At 52.7% G+C, this 22900-nt stretch overlaps 1 protein-coding gene across 4 annotated transcripts in view; it reads left to right on the plus strand.

Moving 5' to 3' along the window:
- RAB11FIP4 (RAB11 family interacting protein 4) overlaps window positions 1-22900 on the plus strand; it is a 111778-nt gene that overhangs the window by 45040 nt on the left and 43838 nt on the right. The window contains exons 1-2 of one of the 4 annotated variants that reach the window (XM_032320230.1): window positions 3030-3117; window positions 3208-3315. The exons of 1 other annotated variant lie outside the window; for it this stretch is intronic. The gene's annotated coding sequence lies outside the window, so the exon portion shown is untranslated. Of the gene's footprint in view, window positions 1-3029; window positions 3118-3178; window positions 3316-22900 lie in introns of those variants that run through there. 2 more of the 4 variants (XM_032320231.1, XM_032320232.1) reach the window with 2 other exon arrangements.

Consider the following 22900-nt stretch of genomic DNA (forward strand, 5'->3'; position numbering starts at 1 on the left):
TAAAAATGATAGCTAAATAAACAAACAAACAAATAAAATGCAGTTGAACTTCTTCAGTTACATTTATTGGAGTTCTTTGTTCATTAATTTCCTTCCCACATTCTTCACCGTCCTTTTAAATATGTATTCATTTTCATTGATTTATAAAAACTAGAAATGTTACATTTTTGGATAAACATTACAAATATTCTTTCAGCTTGTCGTTTGTTTTTAACTTTGTTTATGGCAACGGATTTGCACTTCTTTTTTAGCTAACTCATCCGTCTTTTCCATTATAGCTTTGGCTTCTTGTGTGATGCTTCGAAAGGCTTTCCTACCCAAGATCGTGGAACTATTCTATTTTAAATATTTATCTATTTTATTTATTTATTTATTTGAGAGAGAGAGTGTGTGTGTGCACACACGTGTGAGGTGGCAGGGGAGAGGGAGAGAGAAAATCTCTAGCGGACTCTCTGCTTAGCGTGGAGCCTGACTTGGGGCTTGATCTCATGACCCTGAGATCATGACCTGAGCTGAAATCAAGAGTTGGATGTTTTACCAACTGAGCCACCCAGGGGCCCCTATTCTATTTTATTTTTACTTCATGTATTTTTTGTTTGTTTGTTTTGGTTTGGTTTCTTTTTGTTTTCTTTAGAGAGAGTTTTTTTTTTTTTAAGATTTTATTTATTTATTTGTCAGAGAGAGAGGGAGAGAGAGGGAGCGAGCTCAGGCAGACAGAGTGGCAGGCAGAGGCAGAGGGAGAAGCAGGCTCCCTTGCCGAGCAAGGAGCCCAATGTGGGACTCGATCCCAGGCCTCTGGCATCATGACCTGAGTGAACCGACTGAGCCACCCAGGCGTCCCGAGTATTTGGTTTTTATATTTAAAATTTTGATCCATGGAATCAACTCTGATGTCTGGAGTGAGGTAGGGATCCAGCTCTCCTTGCTTCCCGTCAACCCCTTACCCTCCCTCCAGTGCCCACCTCACCTCACAGGAACCGGAAGCTCTTTGCAAGGTGATGCTGCAGCGGTCCCCTGGTGGCCAAACAAAGGGGGTTTACTGGGCCCCCAGACTGTAAGCCCCGGCCCAAGCTGGCCCTTCTGCTCATCCTCGGAAGGAGCTTTGCCAAGCCTCCGTCTTGCCAGGACAACTGTTAGAAATCTGCCCTGGGCTTCTCTCTAGACCCGGCCCCGGGGAGCTTAAGCCCTAAAGGTCCATGGGTATCCTTGCTTAACTTCATCCATCCTGAGGCAAATGTTTCTAAAACCTCTTGTGACAATGGCACTTTTAAATTCTAAAAATATTTGTTCTGAGAAACAGCGCTCTGATTCAGCTGTGCCGGTGCGGGTGTGGGTGGTGCCGTCGTGCTGGCGCTGATGTGGTGAGGGCGGAAGGGGGTTCAATGGCTCGGTGGGGGAGGGGGAGGGTTGGTGTGATTTTTTTTTTTTAAGACTTTATTTTTTTATTTGAGAGAGAATGAGAGAGAGAACATGAGAGGGGAGAAGTCAGAGGGAGAAGCAGACTCCTTGCTGGGCAGGGAGCCTGATGCAGGACTCGATCCCGTGACTCCAGGATCATGACCAGAGCCCAAGGCAGCTGCTTAACCAACTGAGCCACCCAGATGTCCCTCGATGTGATTGATCCTTTCTGCTTAATATGGCCACAGTGTTTTTCCTATGTTCCAATAGCCCCCTCCTCTTAAAGGAAAGACTAATTTGCTTATCCCAAGCCCATGGGTTCTGTAAAAATAAAAGATCCTTGAGTCATATCTTGGGGAAACACCTGAACTCTGGCTAGAGCAGAAGTGGCTGGGACAGAAGCTGAGGAGATGCTGAAGGCCCTTTTGTTTGTCCCCTCACCCTGGTCTGTACCCGGCCTTCTGCCTCCAGCCATCCCTGCCCTAGGAAGGCTGGCCTGCGCCTGCCCAGAACACTGGCTTCCCAGGATGCTCCTGGGTTCCACCTCCTGTCTCACCCCGCCTCGCTGCTCAAGTTCCCACTTCCCTTTAGAACCAGACTCACGGCACCTGAGCAAACACGGGAGAGAGGCCGCTTCCTTCCCCTCTTGAGAGGGCCTGGTTGGATTATTACCCTGGAGGAGATGAACCAGTTTTGCATTGGACTTTGTGACTCAGTTTCAGCATTATTTCTGTCATTGACACCTGTCGATCTCTCCCGTTCTCCTTTGAAGCAGCTGTCCCAGCCTGCTGCTCCCTCATTAATGAGTTAAGTGGGTTTTTGACACAGGTAACTATGGGAAGACACACACACACACACACACACACACACACGTTAGTTCTCAGAAGCAGCCAAGTCTAAGCCGGTGGTTCTCAACCCTGGCTGCACCCTGGATTCGTGGAGGGGGCTGTCCAAAGATCCTGATGCCAACCCACCTGCCAGAGGTCCTGATTTATTCAGCCCGGGGAGGGCTCCACTCATCTATGCTTACAAGCTCCCCTAGTAATTCTAATGCACGCCCAAATTTGAAGACCGAGTGTTCAAACTAGGAGATCTCAAACTTTTCTGCAAATTATAATTTCCTGGAAGTTTTTACGATTCTGGATGCCCAAGGTGCCCCTCAGACCGGTCAACGCAGAACCTCAAGGGTGTTGCCTTTTCAAAAGCTCCTCATGCAATTCCGAGAACCCGGATCCTGTAACGTCCGGGCTCCAGGTCTGCTCACACCCACACGTCCCTCCCCAAGGACAGAGTGTGGAGGTGGAGTTGGGGGGAAGAGTGTTTCAACTGTGACAGCGGACAGTGGCGCAGCACGTGAGCTCAACAAATGCCTGCCGCCCTTTCCCAGGTGGCCACCTCTGGGGAAACTGGTTTGGGATTGCGGGGCCCTGCTCTGAGGCGTCTGTCTGTCCTCCCCAGAATCAGGCTGCCTGGGGGCTCAGGCATGGAGAGGGAGCATTCTTGAAGTCCAGTGAGGCATGACTTTGTTTTTCCAGAGAGACGCCCTGCCTGCAAGGGCCCACGGGGGCTTCTGGGTCAGCGGGCCGGGGGTGGGGGGTGGGGTGGTCTACCATGTGCCGAGCCTACCATGTGCCAGAGGCTAACTAGGAATCTCAGTAGAGACTTCCTCATCGGCTGCCCTGCGGAGAAAACTGCGAGCTCAGACTCCTGCCGCAGAAGGTACAAGAACAGAGACTAGATTCCTTTAACAAAGACCTAGCAAATTTGCTTTTCCTCCAACTTTTTATCTCGAAAGGTTTTCAACGTCAGGAAAGAAGTTAAGAGTCGTGCCACTGAATCCTGATCTCTCCAGCTCCCTAGATTTTGCCAGTTGTTACCATTGTTGTGAACATTTGCACTCCCTGCTCCTGGGTACCTGTATGTACTTTATTCATATATTGCCGGACTGTTTCAAAGTTAGCTGCAAAAGTGCTTGGGTGGTGCATTTGGTTAAGCATCTGCCTTCAGCTCAGGTCACGATCTCAGAGTCCTGGGATCGAGTCCTGTGTCCGGCTCCCTGCTCAATGGGGAGCCTGCTTCTTCTTTTGCCGCTCCCCCTGCTTGTGTTCCCTCTCTCTCTCTGCCAAATAAATAAAATCTTAAAAAAAAAAAAAAAAGAGTTAGTTGCAGACATTGTTACATTTCATCCTTAAATACCTGACTGTTGCTAAGAGCAAGAATGACCTTGACATAACCACAGTGCTGGTTTCCTCCCCTGTGGGAAATTTCACATGGATGTCATATGTCATCTAATATAAATTTCATATTCAAATTGTCCTGATATTTTTGTAGCTTTTCTTTTTTGATCTCGTGTGTAATCCAGGATCATGCATTACATATGGCTGTCCTGTTTTTTTCAGTCTCTGTTAATCTAGAATAGTTTACCAGCCTTTCTTCCCATCTAAGTACTCACCGGGCCTGACCCATGTAGCTTCTGAGATCAGATGAGATCAGGCACGTTCAGGGTGGTATGGCCGTAAATAGCCCCCGCCCTTTTTTTTTGGATCTTGGACATTTGACATTTTTGATGAAGTCAAGCCGGTTGTCCCAGAGAATGCACTCAATTTGCATTTGCCCATATTGGTTATCGAGCCCTGTGGGGCAGTGCGATTTAAATCTTAATTAAAACGGGGTGAAGGGAGGGGAGTTCTACTGGGTGTCTGCTCCATATGCACTTAAAGTGTCTATCCTTGGTGGCCTCTCAACCGGCCTCAGTATTGCCAGCTGTAAAGCAGCCAGCCAGTGGGGTGTAGAGAAGATCGGGGGGCACTATGGGGGCACAAGTGTTTGTCTGCGGGGCAGAGCGTCCGCCCCTTGGCACTCGACCCCAGAATCAGGAGACGGTAGCAGGCCTGGGTGCTGTGGAGGTGTGCCGTGGGCCTCATGGTCGTCTCCACAGTACACCATGAACCTGGGCCCTGGGTGCAGCGTGAGGAGACAGGGGTCCCTGCTGGTGCTGCCGGCCACATCTCCATCCTCTCTGGGCTGCTTTCCCCCACGGTGAGATGAGGCCCTCAGAGTGGGCATTGTTTTCTCCCAGAGAGCCAGGCTCAAGAGAAAATTATAAAATGGGGCTGATGAGAGAAACTCCTGGGTCCTTCGGGGGATTCTCTGAGCCAACGTGGGAAAGAGGTGTGAGCCCCTAGGACACTGTGCTTGGCATTTCCCAAGGCTCCCGTGCGTGGGCGGTCTCAGCCATGCTCCAGGCCCCGGGGAGCATCTTCGGGGAAAACCTTGTCAAACTCCGGAACAGGATCCGTACATCATCACATACACTTCCAGGATAAGAGGGAAGACTTCTGAAATAGTTTTACTTTGCAGGTTGCTTGTTTGAGTCCTGCTCCTCTAACAGGCTCCTTCATGTCCACTTTCCTCTGCCATGTGGCCACTTTACGTAGGATATTGCTATGACTGTTGTTTTATTCTTTGTAAAGATTTTATTTACTTATTTGAGAGAGAGAGCAAATGAGAAAGTGGGGGAGGGGGGTAACAGGGGGCTGGAGGAGTAGGGTGAGGGGGAAGCAGGCTCCCTGCTGTCTTGGGGCTGGATCCCAGGATCCTGGGATAAAGACCTGGGATGAAGGCAGATGCTTTAACGAGCCACCCAGGTGTCCCTTATTGCTACTTTACTATAATAAAATATAAGCAGTGTCCATTTTAATAATAAAACTGGTCTTGGCTGAGGACAGAGAGAAGCAGGGAAATTTGAGGCCAGGGAGGGGCTTCTTGGGATAATGTGATTTTGCCTCTTCTCACGGCTGGCGTCAAGGAGGCTTGGTTCAAGCCCCCCTTTGTCTGGGGGCTGCCCTAACTTGCAAGAACCCCTTTGGGCCAGATCCTCCAGGCACTGTTAATCGTCACTCAGGATTCTCTGAACCCCGGGACAAGCTCAGGTTTGAGTCAGTCGGGCTGAATGCGAACTCCACATGCCCACTTTCTCTGTGTGTCACTGGGCAAGTCGCTTCACTTCTCTGAGCCTTCTTCATTTCCATCTGTGTAACCTTGGGGAAGGGATGCCTCACTTCGGGGTATGGTGAGAATGACTTGAAATAATGTTTCTAAAGGGTCCTGAAGAGAACAGGGCCCCCAGTAAGTGGGAGGTTTTCTTTCTTTCTTCTTCTTCTTCTTCTTTTTTTTTTTTTGAAGATTTTACTTATCCATTTGAGAGAGGGAGAGAGAACAAGCACAAGTAGGGAATGAGCAGAAGGAGAGGGAGAAGCAAACACCCCACTGAGCAGGGAGCCTGACACAGGACTCCATCCTAGAACCCTGAGAGCATGCTCTGGGCCAAGGGCAGATGCTTAACTGACTGAGCCACCCAGGCACCTGCCGGGGTGGTAGTTTTCTCAGTATGGCTCGGCATTCTGAGGAGGGATCCTTGAGAACACAGGTGACACAGAGAATTTCCTTTCCTTCCCTTCTCTCTCCCAAAGCCACCACTTGCCTCCAGCTGCACCCACACACGGTGCCCTCTTGGGATGGCAGATGACATGACCCTGCTCTGACAAAGGCCACATCTGTGCCTGAGCCCTGGGTCCCAGGACCTCTCGCCCGCTCCAGGACAAGCCCCCATGCCTGCAGCACGAGGGCTGCGCCCCCTCGCAGATTATTTCCACTCGCATGCAGCTGATGTAATAAATAATGCCCACGGAGGGCGAAGTGGGTGGTGGGGTGGGGTGGGGGGTGGGCAGAGCCCCACCTGACTCAACGTTCCTTCCCTCAAAGGCCCTCTCTGAACCCACTTTCTCGTCTCGCTTTTTCTCCTGTCCCTCCCAGCCCTGTCTTGGCTCTTCCTTTCAGGGTCACCAGGGACTTCTGTCTGGCCAAATCCAACAGTCAGGTCTCATGCTGATTTTACTGGAAGTCTCAGCCGGCCAACGTGGCACGGCTGACCTCCCCGCTTCTTAAGACCTATCCTTCCCTCCATTCCACTGGTTTCCCTCCTCCCCGTCAGGCTGCTCCTCCTCACTGACCCTGGCTGGCTTCACGTCCCCGTGGCTCCACAGAGGTGGGGGTGGGCCTCAGGTCTGAGTCCTCGCTCCTCTGCCCGAGCTTGTCTACATCCACACCAGGTCCTGGAGCTCTAAGTGCGCTGTTTCCCATGGGCTTCTGACAGCGTCTCCCCATCGAGCTGGCCTTTGGATCCAGACTCCTGGATGTGGCCGCGTCTGACACTGAACGCTTTGTCTTCCCCATCCTCTCCTGTCAGCCCTCGGAAAGGCTCCCCCAGCGGGAAATGGCACCGCCGTCCACCTGGCTGCGCCGTCCAAGGACTGGTTAATTTCTCACCGCCTGTCATCTTAGCATAAAATCCAAAATCCCGACATTCCCTGTGGCCTACCAGCTGTCACCGCTGCCCAGATCTTTCGCTTCGTCCCTCCCACACTTCCCTTGATCCTTGCTGTTCCGGCCACGCTGGCTGTTTTTTGTCCTCAAACACCCTAAGCCCGACTCTTTCTACCTTTGTCTTGCTGTTCCTTCTACCCAGGATCTTCGACCCTCAAGTCTTGGTACAGCTGCCCTCCCATCCTGTAAGTTGCAGCAAAAACATCACCTCCTCAGGGAAGCCTTCCCTGACTGGTCATCTCAGGGAGGTCCCTCCATACCCCTGTCCCCATCACTGTCCTAACATCCCGTTCATTTCCTTCAGAGCGTGCACCACTGTTTGCCACAGCCTTCATTGTCTGTGTGTGTCTTGTCTGTGCTCCCCTCCTCCCCCACCCCCCCTACCCCAGGATGTGTCTTCACTGGGGCTTAGACGGGAGTTGAAAGGGAGGCGACCGGTTGCTGTCTCTACTGCTAGTAGGAATCACTTGGGGGCTTCACAAAATGCAGCCTCTAACTCAGGAGGTCTGGGCTTGACCTGATTCTGCATTTCCTACCAGCAACCAGGTTGTTGGTGACACTGCTGGTCAGGGATCACACCAGCGGTACCTTTGGTAACTCTTGGGTCCTTCTCCCCTTACCCCCCAGCCTTCCCCTTAAATGCCCCAGAAATAGGAAGAAAGAGCCTGCGGGTCCCTGCATTGCCTACCCTCCCTTCCCTGCACCCTCCACCAGCAGCCCTTCTTGCTAGCCAGCACTGTCACTTGTCACCTCTGCAGGCGCTGAGGCCCCCCTGGCTTTCTGTCTCCGCATTTCTGCTATGGTGACAGACAAGACAGGAGTCTTTGCCAGGAACTGTGCTGTTGTTTGGTTTCTGTCACGGTTCTGTTTTCTCTCTGCATCTTCTCCTTAAGGTAGATGCCTTGGGAATGCTGAGTCTGCCAGAGGTCCCCAGCCCAGGACAGGACAGCTGACCTGGCTGGGATTAAGGAGGCATTGTGGAGTGTTCTCTGAGCTCCGGTTTGGGGAACAGGCAGGTCGCGGCATATCCGACCAGCCCTGGAGGCCAACGTTAATTTAAACTTGGGGAGAGGGCTGCCTGGGTGACTCAGTGGGTTAAGCCTCTGCCTTCAGCTCAGGTCATGATCTCAGGGTCCTGGGATCGAGTCCCACATCGGGCTCTCTGCTAGGCAGGGAGCCTGCTTCCTCCTCTCTCTCTCTCTACTTGTGATCTCTCTCTGTCAAATAAATAAAATCTTTAAAATAAAATAAAATAAAATAATAAACTTGGGGAGAACATGGGCTTTGGGGTCTGAAGTCCTGGATTTGAATCCTGACCCTGTCATTTCCACCTCCACCACTAGTAACTGGTGTCTTCTTCATAGGCTTATTGTTAAAATGAGCAATGAGAATCCTTGGAGAATAATAGTTCAGTGTCTAGAAAATGCTAGAGTCTCTCAATTCACAGTGCATAGATTATGAGTCATGCATCATAGATTGAATACCTTTCACCCCAGGATTGCGGAGAGGTCGCAGACAAGCAATGTCAAGGTCCCAGGCATCCTTCACACCTGCATCCCATAACCAGGCTTCTACACAACTAGCCAATTCAGCCCCTTGGGGCGTCCCCAAGAATTGGGCCCACCCTGTGTCAGATCCTTGTGCCAAGGCAGGGAGGGCCTGCTGCCATTAAAAGCATCCCTGCTGAGCCCAAGGGTAAATGCTTAAACACAGTATAGGAGAGAGAAATCGCCATTCCCATCCTTATCATTGCTACACTCCGTTTCCTGACCAGGACAAAAAAAAATGACTGAAATTAATAAGACCCATCATCAAGTGTGATTCTTGAGATGGAAAGGCTCTGTGGGCTCTGTGGATGCATTGGGAGTCTCAGGCTAGTTGACAGTTCTCCCCAAGCCCCTTGGATGATCAGCACAGGATGGATGGGTAGGAGGAGCACTGAACAAGCTCCTGCTTTATACACACTTTCTGTATCTAGTTGGCCAGAGGGGGCCCCTTTGACTGTAGGGCCTGGGACGTTAAGCATCTTCTCAATTCTGTGACTTTACATCCAGAACCCGTTTCAGAGCAGCTTCTTTTACCAGACTCGGTCTGGTCTTCTTCTGGGGCTGTGAATGAGTATTCTTGCTCTTCTCAAGGGAATTTATAATCCAGGCTAAAAGGATCCCTGGATATGGGCGGGAGGACTGATACCCAGGCCAGGCCTGTAAGGACCTTTATCTGCGGCAGCAAACATCACCTGATGCCCAGCAGGTGACCATCCCTCCCCTTGGGGACAGTGATCTCCGGGCTCAGCTCGGTGATATGGGAGAAAGGCATCCTGAGGACATACCAATCCCAATTCCTTTAGATGTTCCCTCCGGTCAGAAAGCACTGTTGCATCTTACCTTCTTGGAAATACCTCTTCACGGACATTTTGTTTTTTACTCCCTTACAGTTTGTTTTTACTCCCTTGCTCAGTGTAAGGCCACCCTAGGCAGGAGATCGCTTCAACTTCTCTCCAGTTGGGTTAGGAAGCTTCCCTAATTCGCCATCTCCTTGTACCTTTAATCCAAAGCCTTCTTTTTAGGATTTTGCACCAGAAAAAAGTCTGATGAAATTATTTTTTCTGATTTCATCATATGATAAGAGTTGTAATATGATCCCTGGCTTTCCCTTTTTTGTCTTGATTGTTAGAAAGTTTAGAGCTGATGGTGAATCAGTAACTTCCAGTTTAATGACTTACCTCCTTTTTCTGTATGGTTTATTTTTATTTGATTAGTTTGATTGGAATGTCTCATAAATAATTTTATAGGCATCAAAAAAAAAATTCAGATTTAGTAAGGAGTGCCTTTTCTGTCCTGCCCCATTGCTCCTTCACAATGTATTCCATGAACTTCTATCCTTTTTTTTTTTAATATTTTCATTTATTTATTTGACAGATCACAAGTAGGCAGAGGCAGGCAGAGAGAGAGGAAGGGAAGCAGGCTCCCCGCTGAGCAGAGAGCCTGATGTGGGTCTTGATCCCAGGACCCTGGGATCATGACTTGAGCCAAAGGCAGAGGCTTTAGCCCACTGAGCCACTCAGGTGGCCCTAAACTTCTACTCTTAAAAAAGAAAAAAAAAAAATGTGTCATGGTGGGGGGCATTTTGGCTCTGTTGATTAAGTTTTCCAACTCCATTTCTGGTCAGGTCAGGACCTCAGGGTCATGAGATCCAGCCCCACATGTGGCTTGCCCTGGGCCTGAAGACGGTTTAAGATTCTCTCTCTCCCTCTGTCCCTCACCCCTGCCAGTACCCTCTCTTTCTCTTTAAAAAAAAAAAAAAAAAGTAAGGAACAACTTACTCCTTAAAAAAAAAAATAAGGAGAATGATTGAAACAATCATTCTAAGGAGGGGGAAGGAACTATTGAAACAGAAGGAGGGCCCCCCCCCAACACTAGGGAGAAATCTGCAAACATCTTAAGGGTAGGGGAGAAGGGGTTTTCTTATAGGAAGGGGAGTAAACCAAGCCAGAAAGAACCAGGTATGAGGCTGTGTGACCCTGAGGCTAGAGTAGATCCAGGAAGGATTCAGCCTGAGGCCAACTGTGCTAGGGAGGGCTGTTAAGAAGGGACTGCACAAGAGCTCAGGCAAGGACAGGCCAGAGTTTCACAGACCTTGGGGGAGGAAGAGAAACCTGATCTAGATTTAATGAACAAGTACTTTGCTCTGATGGATGGTAGAGACAAGCAGTTCACCACAATGAACCATGCTGGTTCCCAGGTTTTCCTAAGTCTAGACCACGCTGTCCCCAGGCGCAGGGACCGGCCACATTGATTGCTCTGTCCTGCCCAGTTCTGGGCCTGATTAAGTTACTTGATTGTATTTGTTGACTGGCTAAATGAGGCCCTTCCTGGGATCAGGAGCTCACATCTTTGGGAAATGCAGGGCAAGTAGGCCATGCTCCCACTGCTCCTGAAGGGGTCCCCAGCCCTGAGCCAGAACCCTCACCCCCTCCCTGAGGAGCTCCTAGCTTGCCCTTCTCCTGCCTGTCCTGCCCCCACCCCACTCCCTTTGCCAGAGGGGTAAGGCGGAGGAGGGACCACCCTGCAGTCCTCAGTGCCTACCACAGACCCAGAAGGAACATAAAGCAGCAGCCCTGGGGTGGGAGTTGGGCAGGGCAGGACAGGGCCCCTGTCTGCCTGTTCCAGAGCCTGGCCTCCCCACAGGAAACCACACTCCACCGGCTGCCTGGACCCTCTTGCCTTACCTTTTTCTATTTCTATGCCTGGACCCTCCCTGCTCCCTCTGTTTCTCTCTATGTGTGTCTCTTTTGACTGTCCCTCTGTCTCCCTTTGTCTCTGTTTCTGACTCTATCTCTGCCCCCTTTGTATCCAGCCTCCCTCTCCTTCTCTCCCCATCCCCCTGACTATTGTCTCTCCGTCCCCACTCTCCCGGCCTTCTGCTATCTCCAGTCCAGCCCAGTAGGCCATCCAGTTGGACCCGGCTCCCAGCAGGAGCCCAGCGCAAGGGCTGGGTGGGGGAGGGACAGGTGGAGTGTCACCCAAGCACAGGCACTTGACCCATCTCATCTCTAATCACCACCCCCATCCTGATCTGCCCACTTAGACCACCCCGGCCAGGTAGGTATTTTACTGATGAGGAAGCTGAGGCTCATGCAACAGTGAAGCTGCTTGCCCAGGGGCTCAGACCACCAGTGTCCAGAGATAGGGTTTTGTTTGTTTGTTTTAAGATTTTTATTTATTTATTTGACAGACAAAGATCACAAGTAGGCAGAGAGGCAGACAGAGAGAGAGAGGAAGGGAAGCAGGCTCCCTGGTGAGCAGAGAGCCCGACGCGGATGAGGGACTCCATCCCAGGACCCCGGGATCATGACCTGAGCCGAAGGCAGAGGCTTTAACCCACTGAGCCACCCAGGCATCCCAGAGACAGGGTTTTAATCTGTACCTGGCAGATCTCAGAGAGCAAGTTCTTGGTCCACTTTTCCAGAGGCTTCTCAGTTCTTTCGGGTCTCTTCCCTCTGCCCTTCCCCCAGGCTGGGGGAAAGGACCAGAAGGACGCATTTGCCCTGAGGGGTTTACATGGTTTCAGAGGCAACTTACCGGGAACACCTGCATAACTTTTATCCAAAAGAATAAAACTCAGTATTCTCAGAGCAGGAGTGAGGCCAGGTCCCAAGAGAGGAGGTGGGAGAATTACTCAGCCCGTTCCTCCCAGCTTCTGGAGCCTGAGCGTGGCCTCTGAACTGGGTGTGGGGGGGTGGGCGCAGGAGGCAGGTGTCACAGAGTCTCCCCATGTGGGGCTGTGCCTGGGGGCGTTCCAAGGTGTTCCTCAGAAAGGGGATGTGCTGCAAGGGAGTCTGGGAAGTGCTTCCAGGAAGATGAACCAGCTTCTTGGCTGCAGAACTTCTGGAAGCCTTTAAAATGTTCCTGTGTGCCTCTATGACCCCCAGTGGGAGATGCAGGCAGTTTGCCAAACTTCTTTGCTCTTCGAACCCTTCGTGCACCAACATCTCTGTTACAGAAATGTGGAACTGACTGGCTCTGTGGGTAGCCCAGGGTGTGGTGTGAAACATCATTGTGGAGTAGCTGCCACTTCTCCACCTCCCCCCCACCCGGAGGAACAAGCATGTGGCTATGTGATAACAGTGTTGGGTTTGGTTGGCAACTATTACACAGGGACCAAAAAGCTTGTGACCACATACGTAGGCATGTGTGAGTTTGGTCCCTCTATCTACTAGCTTGGGTTATTGTGCTACACAATTTTGAGGGGAACTGTTCTCATCATGGTCCATGAGAATGGCAATCTGGGAGTTGTGCAGTGTACAACCTGTGAAGCTGAACATAACAGTCCTAATCCTGTCTTCCAACATGATTGTCTGATAGTTGCAACAGCCTCTTTGTTAACTTCCTGTTTCCTATCTGCCACCTCTGATATCTCCTGTATCCTTCCTCGGTGTCACTTCTCCAGTCCTATCCTCCTCCAGGTCCCTTTTTCCTCTCAGCCACATACCAGCTGTAGTACCCTCCACCCGTTCAGGGGCCCTAGAAGTGGAGCCCTGCCTCTGAGATGAATGGGCCTTATCATCCTGGGCAAATCACTTAACCTCTCTGGGCCAATATCCCCGATTGCAAAATGAGACTAAAATACTTCCCTGTGAGGTATTATTTTCTTTATCACTAGATTCCGAGCTTCAGGAGGCCAGGAGCTACGTCTCACTCACCTCTGACCCCAGTGTCTGGCATGTACTAGTCCTGGGAATGTTTGCTGACTCAGTGAATGCAGATCACTTTGACCAAGACCTTTCTGCAGCTTCTCCTCTCATGTTTGATTGGGTCACCCAGGATTTCCTGAACACGGCCTGCCCTTCCTTGTTCTAGATCTCCGCCTCTGCTGGTCCCTCCCCTTGAGCCCCCCTCCCCCGTCTGCTCAGCTGCACCCAGGCCGTGTCCCCCAACTGGAAGCAGCCACCCTTCCACAGCATCCCCTCCCCCATGACCCTTACAGTCACCTCTGCCTGACGGGGCTTTTTTATGTCGCATTAGGCCTCTTCCGTTGTCCTACACAGAGGAGAAGTGGGCACTTCTCTGGACCTTCTTGGGGTTCCCAGAGCCTGTGTGGCACCGGGTTATAGGGCAGGGCCCAGGACAGAAGGGCACAGAATAGATTGGAAATTGGTGGTGGCCACCGTGCTCCGTCTTCCTTCCCAGCGTCTCCCAGCCCTCTCTGGTTCTCTTCCTGAACGGAAGAGCTCCTGAGCAGGACAGTGGACCCTGCTGCCTCTCCAGACATAGGCAGGGCTGGGCTGGGACGGACCAGTTTGCTAATGACTGACTTGTGGGTGTGGGGGTAGCACCCTTCAAGTTCAGGTTTGGGGTCTTTTGAAAAAAAAATCAACTTTTGGGTCTGGTGGAGAATCGAGTACGTTGGAGACTGAAAATGCTTAACTCAGGTGGTGAGTGGTCAGTGGCTGCTGTCCTTGGGAGGAAGCAGTCGAACTTCACACTGAGAGCATGACATTGGGGTCAGAAAGACCTCAGTCTGGATCACAGCTCCACCCTTTCCTAGTGAGACTTTGGGCAGGTCATACCTCTCTCAGAGCCTCACTTTCCTGTCTGTATCATGGTCCAGGTGCCATCCTCAGGCTCATTGTGAGGATTCAGGGAGATAAAGGAGAAGCTGTTGGCATTAGTTAGGATGTGTTGCAGCCTGACAGTAAGACAGAGCCCCAGAAACATTGGTGGCTATAAATATTACTACTTCACTTCTATTTTCTGGCAGAGAACCATTAATTTCTTGGAACCCTTCGTTTCCTCTTGCCTTCAATGACTGGCACTGGCAGGTGGCTTTCTCCCTGGGACTGTTTTTTCACAGAAACAAGATCGTGTGTATGTTTCATGTCACTTTGCAGGAGCTATCACACACGACTAGTAAGGAACGGCACTGCTGTGAATGCTGGTGGGGTCCCAGGCTAAGCCCCCAGTCCCCCACCCACCACGACTCATACACACAACCCCCCAAACCCATGGTCCCTGTACCCACACCCCTGTATAGACCCCCACTGCCCACAGACCCCTCTCTACCCATAGACCCCATCATCCATGGACCCCAACCTCCCGAGGGCCCTACCAACTGCCTCCCATCCCATACAGATCCCCACCAAGTTCACAGCCCCCACTACCCACAGCCCCACAATCCTGCAATCCCCATCTGATAAATAACTTTAAGGCCATTTGCCACAGAGGAGTGAGTGCACAGGGGAAGCAGAAAAGCCCCTCCCTGCCACAGGCCTGGCCTTTGATTCAGATCATCCCTGTCCACACCTCCATCCTCCCCACAGATCCTTCAGCCAGTCCCTAAAGCACACTGAAAGATAAGGACTACCACCAGTGGGCCAAGCATGGCTGTACTCCAGGTGGTCAAATGTGGCATTTAATATGCTAACATCCCTTAGGACTGTCCAATAAGGTGATAGGACTTGGCCAGGGAACCCCTTTCTGTCCCTCGGGAGTGTCCTATGGGAACTGCTGTTCCCAACATTCTAGACCCTTCCTATGCAAAGTGTAGTCCATGGCTATCACCTGGGAGCTTGTTAGATGTAGGGAATCAGGAGCTGAGCCAGGACCTGCATTGCAACAAGATCCCAGGCGACCACCCACATGCTCGAGAGAGTCTGGTGCACACTCTCAAGGCTCACCGGGTCTTGGCCGAGGCTGCACATTGGAGACTCAGCGGGGAAACTTAAAAACAAAACAAAACAAAACAAAACAAAACACACTGATGCCTGGACCCAGATTTCGTTGGTCTGAAGTTTGACCTGGATGTGGGGAGCTTGAAAAGCTCCTCTTATGATCTTAACGGCAGAGTTTCAGTAATCACGGCTCCTGATCACCGTGCTGGGCCCGTAAGCTATTTTCTCACTTGTGTTTGTGATCAAGGCTTGGTGAGGGGAAGGGGTGAGGTTAGGGGGGCTGCTGGCCAGTGCTGGAGGGATGAAGGTCAGAGAGGGTCTGCTTGGAATGTGGCAGGGAACCATTTGAGCCTTGGAACTGCCCCCAGTGAGGCACAGGGAGAACAAGGCACTGTCCCAAGGTCCAGGAGCCAGCTGGTTGCAAAGCCTGACCCAGGACTCCGCTTCCTAACACCGATGCCAGCCGGAGTCTGGGCTCTTATACTCACCACCTGCACCCCATCTCCTTGAAAATTCCCCTTCCAAAACCTCCCCGTCAGCCTTGGTCTTCACACCAAAACCGAGGCCGGGTTCCAATCAGGAGGCCTCCCCTCTCTGTTCGTCCTTTGCTGGCTCTGGCCAAGGACTCCAACAAACTGCCCGTGGAGCCAGTAGAGCTCAGTCCATCAAAGCCAAGAGGCATTAACACATTGTAAGCAGCGGACCTGCAGTCCTCGAAGTAATCAGCTCCAGCTGAGAGGCGGGTCCGCTGAGTGGAGAGGGGATCGAGGGGGCAAGGCTGGGTGGGAGCCCCAGCCCTGCTACCTGTCGGCTGTGCTGTCTCACACGGATCCTTCAGCCTCTCTGGGCCTCGATTCCCTGATCTGTAAAGTGGGCACAACAGCGCTCCCCTGCTTGGGACCAGTGAGCCGACTGAGTAGACGAAGAAGTTGACTGCACCTCAGGCACTGCCTGGCACATGGTGGGCACCGGGTCAGAGGTCACTGGGGTTGCAGAGGACTCGCAGCCTTGTGCAAGAGGGACACCAGAGGCTTGGGTTCCCAGCAGGCCCAGGCATGGGACACCCCCTGGGGCTGGATCCCCTGGATCCCTCCAGCCCCCATGGGGCAAGAGGGGCCAGGGGCAGCAGAGGCCACCTTTCCCTTCGTCTGCCAGATGCACGGGCTCACTTGTTGTCCTGGCGTGTTTGTTGGCTGCGGGGAGACCTGAGGGGGATTCCCAGGCTCTCTGGGTCATTTCAGTGGCAGAAATTGGCTCCTCTGGCCACCTCACTGTGGGTGGCTCCCTTCCCACCGTGTGGCCCACTCCTGACTGAGAGCTGTTATGGTCACGGTTATCTTATTTTTACTTTTCGCTCTGGGAGCCCAGATTCCAAGGGAAACATCAGGGCCATTGCCTGATGAGCAGAGAACAAAGAAATGGGGCTGTGGGTGAGTCGGATCCTCTCATCTGGGCAACCCCTCCTCCCGGACTTGAGTCACAGTGTGACAGAGGCCAGAGCCCATGGAGACTGTGTGGAGCAACACTTTGATCTTCTAGATCAGGACATGGAGGCCAGAAAGGGTCCAGGGCTTGCCCAAGGGTGAGTCAGGGCCAGGCTGGAAAGGGCTTCCCTGCCTGCTATGACTCCTGTTGCCAGGAAGGCGTTGGGGGTGGGGGTTGCTGGGAGCCCCCTCCCCCGCTCAGCCAGTGTTTCTGAGCCACAGGGACCAACTCTGTACCTGGGCCAGACCCAGGGATCTGCATCCTTAGCAAGCTTCTCTGACCAGAGTTCTGGAATCCCAGCTGTGGAGTCTCCACATGGGTCCCAAAGCTCTGGGCGGGGGGGCTCATCTCCTCCCCTGCATCAGAATCTCCTCCCCACCCACTGGAGAATCCCAGCCCCCAAGAGGTCTACTTCCATTAAAAGCATGGCTCACCCAGCATACTTATCAACAGTGGGTCCCCAGTGAATGGGACAGGGGGGTGTCCTGTCCTGGGTAAGCACAGGCACCCTGGGGGCGGGAGCAGGGATCGAATCCCACATCTGCCACTTCGGGTGTGTCCTCCCTGCCTAATACTTCCCCTGTGGGATGAGGGGGGTGACGTCTCTCTCCTGAGTGCTGCGAGGGTTAAGAAAGCACTTAAGTTAGTAGCTAACTCACAGGAGGTCTATATAAATGTCCCTGTCATTATGTCTATCTTACAGGCAGAGAAAATTACGTTTAGAGAAGCTGAGAAGCTCTCCTGGAGTCACACCACCATTAGGTAGCAAGGTTGACTGGGGCTTTACCCCTGTCGCAGGCAGTCCCTGCCTGGGGGGCTGTGGCCTTCCCATGCCAGCGCTGCAGCTCTGCTGGGGAATTAGGGATGAGCAGGAAAGCCCCTCCCCACCCCCACCCCCAGTCATTTACAAGGGTTGGGGGGCCCACCCATGTTCTCTAGGGTTAGGAGAAATTCCCAGTTCTACAGCCAAGAAGGCGGGAAACCCATGGGAGCCACAGCAGCCTAGCCTCCCTTTGCCCCACAAGTCCCTAATGGGGACAACAGCTGCTGGGGACGGCTGCCACCCTCAAACTAGAAAGTTCCATTTTTGTTATGCCTGTGTCTCTTTATTTGAATGAAAATGGAATGAAAAGCTCATTTCCATTTTCTGGAAGAAATACACTTACAATCTCTGCATTCTGGTCTAAGAGGATGTTTTCAGACATCAGCTTTCCCCGTTCCTATGGCCACAAGGTCACTTCCTTGTCTGCGGTAGAGTTCAGGCCAGGTGTCCTTAAACTGGCTGTTGAATGCCAGGAAGCTGTGTTTCTTCCTGAATTCCTGAATTCTCCTTCCCCACCACCTTCCTTGGTGGAGTGGCTATGAAGGAGTTGGGAGGTCTTCCCAGCACGGGCCGATAGGCATCCTGGGAATGGGCTCTGTGCTACCTCTCTTCGCTCCTGGCCCTGAGGACTCCAGAACTGAGAGCAGCCATAGAGCCAGGGAGGGCCTGGCAGGCCCCTGGCTCCCCTTTTCCTGCTGCTACCCACCCCTCTCCCTCTCCTTGGCCTGGGGAAAAGCGGCTGCATTACCGATCTTTTCTCTTCTTCCGTCCCTGCTGTGATAGGATCTGCCCTGAGCGGTCAGAGCTCGGCCAGCTCTCGGGGCCCATTCTAATGAAGGTAACTGAATGCCAGGCAGCTGAAACTGGCCCTTTGCAAAACAGCCAGGGGAGGGCTGCCCTTAGGGCAGAGTGTGCCAGCCCTTGTTTGCCCTAGCCTGGTATTAAAGACGGGATGGGCCCTGGCAGCCCCTGGATGGAGAGGCCCAGGAAAGGGAAGGGGACAGAGAGTAGGTTTATTTGGGGTGAGCTGGGCTGGCTCATTGTAGTTTGCACTTGGTGCTTTCAGGAGTTGGAAAGGCAAACAGTGTAGATTTGGGTCACAAGGGGGTGGGTGCAGGGAGATGGTCAGATTAACTGGGGTTCTGATGCCAAGTAGCTGGGGCTCAGGGCTCTGGGCTCTGGGCTCTGGGCTCTGGACTTGACACCCTTCAGATGAGAGCTTCTCTTTCCCTTCTCCTCTCCTCCGTCCCCACTCTGCCCTGAACCCGCAGCTGCAAAGCTGCCGTTGGGCAGACACTTGCTTCCACTGACCAGGGCTCCTTTCTCTAGACCCGGGAGGCCTGTGGCTGAGTTGGAATGCAGGCCTGCATCCACATCCTGGTTCCGAATGTCTCTGGGCGAGTTTAATCTTTTTGAGCCTCAGCTTTCTCATCTGGGAAATGGGAAGAGTAGTACCTACTTATTGGCCCCAGATTCTATGGAGCCGGAAGCTTTTACAGTAAAGTCATCTTCGAGGTAAAAGATTTCAACGTATCTCATTTTTTAAAATTGTATAGAACACATGACCCTGTGAACACATTGCAGGGCTCTGGAGCACGTAAGGGTCCTAGAAGTTTAAGCTGCACAGAAAATGCAGGTGCGTACATATCTACCTGATAGGTCTGTGCAAGATTCAATGAGCTGTGATTTGCGGTGGTCCCAGCACAGTGCCCGGCCCAGAGTAAACCCCTCGGAAGTGGTAACTTCCATGAGCATCAGGTGAAGGCAGGGCTCGGCTGGCACCACCAAGCACGGTGTCAGCCCCTGACACCGTCATCTGTTAGCTCGTTCAAGGGCAGGTGCTTGCATGGGGCCAGGGGCTGTGCTGAGGTCTGGGGTCGGATGGTCCCTCCTAGAGCTCTCAGTCTGGGAAGGGTAACCAGGCCATCGGTTCATCACACACAAAGAGGCACTTCCAAAGGGACTGGTGAAGACATGAGAGCTGGGAAATCATTTTGGCTTGAGATATAAGGACAGACCTCTCTTGAGGCACTGAAAAAAGGAAAGGATGCTTATTTTTCTACTTTCTGCATGTATGTCTATAAAGCAGTCTGGCAGAGCAGCAGTGATGACCAATCACCAGGTCCACCGAGACATTAAGCGTGCATTGTCTCATTTGGTCCTCTGGACGACTCAGAGAGAAGAGGCCATGGAGCCCGGGGTCAGGGGGAGGTGCTTTTCCCGAAGGTGACCTGTGTACCAAGTGTTAGAGCTGGGAGTCAAGCCTCCCCAGACTGCCTTCGAGCTCTTTCAACTACACCGATACAAGCAGAGGTGCCTTGCAGGCTCCTGTGACCTGTGGCTTTGGAGGGCACACTATCACTACTGTCAAAATGGGTGTGACCTCTCTGGGGCATCAGAGTCCAAGAACAGTCGGCCTCCCAGACCTGAAAAGCCCTCTTGGGGTCCTTATGCACGTGCATCATTGACTGCGGCCACACACCCCCAGCTCCCACGGCCACAGACACCAGCCCTCGCCTGGCTGTGTGGTCTACCCACTAGACTCACTTATTCCTTGAAGGGCAAAATGCTCTGTGGCTTGATACCTTGGGGTCTGGAGGAGCTCCCAGTGAGAGGCACGAGATGTAGTCGAACCATTAAGACAAAGGTCAGAGCTCAAAAAACAGGTAGGGAAGCAGAAGGACCCACATAGGGGACCCAGAAAACCCACAGTGGGGTTTAAAAGCTTATCCCATTCTCAGCAGAATGGTGATACACAGCTCTTCCAATGGAGGGAAGGAATTACGTAGCAGGTGGGCTGGGATGGGGGCCTAACCTTCTTAAGACCTACTATGTGTCACCCACTCTGCTTGGAACCTGTTATTGTGTGGTCCTCATAACACTCTTGTATGGTAGACAACTTTTATCTCCATTTCAGAGATGTGAACATGGAGGCTCAGAGAAGCAAATGAACTTATGGGGACTCATCCTTGAACCTGATAGGAGTTTATGGGGAAGGTCATTATAGAAGAGACAATGGACTCTAGGAGCTGGAGTTTTCTTTTTTTTTTTTTTTTTTAAAGATTTTATTTATTTATTTGTCAGAGAGCGAGCAAGCGAGAGAGCAAGCACAGGCAGACAGAGTGGAAGGCAGAGTCAGAGGAAGAAGCAGGCTCCCTGCGGAGCAAGGAGCCCGATGTGGGACTCGATCCCAGGACGCTGGGATCATGACCTGAGCCGAAGGCAGCTGCTTAACCAACTGAGCCACCCAGGCGTCCCAGAGCTGGAGTTTTCTATAGAAGTTTTATTTTTTCGAAATCAGTTTGATTGTTTTTTTTTTAAAGATTTTATTTATTTTTGGAAGAAAAAGAGGGAGAGAACATGAGCAAGCGCAACAGGGTAGGGCAGAGGGAGAAGCAAACACCCCGCTGAGCAGGGAGCCTGACATGGGGCTCGCTCCCAGGACCCCAGGTTCATGACCTGAGCCGAGGGCAGACACTTAAACAACTGAGCCACAGAAATTTTTCATATTTCCATTAGCCCGTGTTAAAAGTTGAAGCAAATGTGTTGAAGGTATGTCTGTGGAAAAGGGGAGTTTTTGAAGTGTCCAGGATTTAATATTCTGCCAAGTATAATAGCGGGCACGTATGGAGGTCATGGGAACCAAGCCCCCAACCAGAGAGACTCGTGAGAGAGATACTGTTACTATCTCCATTTTCCAGCTAATGGACCCAAGGCTCAGCTGTTCAACAGGCTGCCCAAGGTCACCCAGCTGGTGAGTGGCAAAGCCCAGACTCCCAAGTCAGAGAGGAGGGCCATGGCCATACCCTTGGCCCCGGGGAAACTCTGACAGGAGCTGCTGAGCTGCTGAGCTGCTGAGCCGGGCTGGAGGCGCTGGGCGACAGTCTGGTGTTGACAGAAGCAGCTGGCCGAGGTCTCCGTGCCAGGTGTGACAGTGAAAGTCACCACTGTTCCTGTCTAGCTGACGAGCCCCTCACCCAGTGCCAGAGCTGGCAGCAGGCCCAGCAGGAGGGATTGGGACTTGTGTCCAAAAGCAGGTAATCTTGCCAGGTGGTGAGGTGCCTGGCCTGGAGCCCTCAAAGGCCAAGTCACAAAGAGGGAAGAGTGTGTTAACCTGAGGTCAATTCCCCAGATCGTGACTTCTCACCATGCTGGGCCAGGGACAGAGCGAGCAGACATAGGACATGGTCTGTCCTAGAGGCACTCAGCCTTGTAGGGAGGCAGAAACACAAAGAACCACCGTGCCTGTGGTGCTGGCAGTGAATATTCCAGCCCTCCTGGGCCAGGAACGTGGGGAGGGAGCTGCTGATGTCCTGAGGGGTCGGGCAAGGGCAGGGAGCTCGCTGGGCTGGAGGGATGGGGAGCTCTCAGGAGATGCTGGGAGCCTGCCTGTCCTGTCGGAAGGGAGGGATAGAGGCACGTGAGGGTGGGCATGGGGCTTGGCTGTGGAGGGGCTGGCAAGCCAAGCCAGTGCAGGTGATAGGTGATGAGGAGCCATGTGAGGGAGGCTGGAGGGAGTGTGTAGCCCAGGCGACTGAGAGCGCAGGGGAGAATTTTGGGGCTCATCCTGACCAGAGGCCAAGGGAACATTGTCCGCTGGGACATGACCAGACGTTGGCGGTTTGAAGAGCTCGCTAGGGTGAGTGTGTGTAAAGACGGCCCTAGAACTGGGGCAACCAGTTAGGAGGCTGTGCATCCATCCAGGGAAGAGGTGGTGACAGCTTGGTTGAGGACGGTGACAGGCAGAGGGTGAGCAGGTGGACCCGGCTGGAGCTGCCTGCGCTTGCTGATGTGGGGCGGAGGGGAGAGAATTATCAAGGACTAGCCTGAGGTTCTCCTCATGGCCAGCAGAGCTCCCAGGTGACTGGTGGTGACGTCGGACTGCTGGGGTGGGGGGGGGGGTAGGGGGGTGGCAGGACAGGCGAAGGTGGGGGGAGCAGGGTCCTGAGTGGGGCAACTGTTCTGGTGAGAAATTCAGCAGCCCAGTTGTGGACTTGTCAGTTGAGAGGCTCCTGGAAGATTCTGTTGAAGACGTCCAGGCGCATGCAGACCCCTTGTGGGTTGGCAGCCCTCCTTCTCCCATCTGTCCAAGTGCCGGCTGCTGCTGACCTTCCCTAGGGGCCGGGGGCTGCCTGGCCCAAGATTACACCCCTTTCCTGGAGGCAGCCTGCATCCCACGACTGGGCCCTGTGGGGACACAGGGGTTTTGCCATCTTGCTTCTTTTCGGGGTCATCCTGGCTCCAGAGTGCCTGTGGGATTGGCTGAGGCCTCGTCACGCGCATCCCAGGCCCTCTCTCCCTCTGTCCCCTCCTTCCCTCATACCCTCGGGGGACTGGTCCCTAAGATACTCGCAACAGCTCCCTCCGCAGGCAATTGGATACAGCGGTTTGGAGGTCAGGGGAGTGGGCCAGGCTGGACACGGACATTTGGGGGTCATCAGCACTTGGTAGGATTTCAAGCCACACGTTAGGGAAACAAGAAGGAGAGAGGGCTGGAGCACGGAGGGTGCAACATTTAGGGCCGAGGAAGGACATGGGAGCCGGCAACAGCAACTGAGTCACGACTGGGGAGCTTGGAGGAAGCCAGGAGGGTGGGCGTGCTAGGGGCTGTGCTAGGAAACCGTTTCAAGGGGAGA

The sequence above is a fragment of the Mustela erminea genome, chromosome 18 (assembly GCF_009829155.1).
Source record: "Mustela erminea isolate mMusErm1 chromosome 18, mMusErm1.Pri, whole genome shotgun sequence".
NCBI classification, from domain to species: Eukaryota; Metazoa; Chordata; class Mammalia; order Carnivora; family Mustelidae; genus Mustela; species Mustela erminea.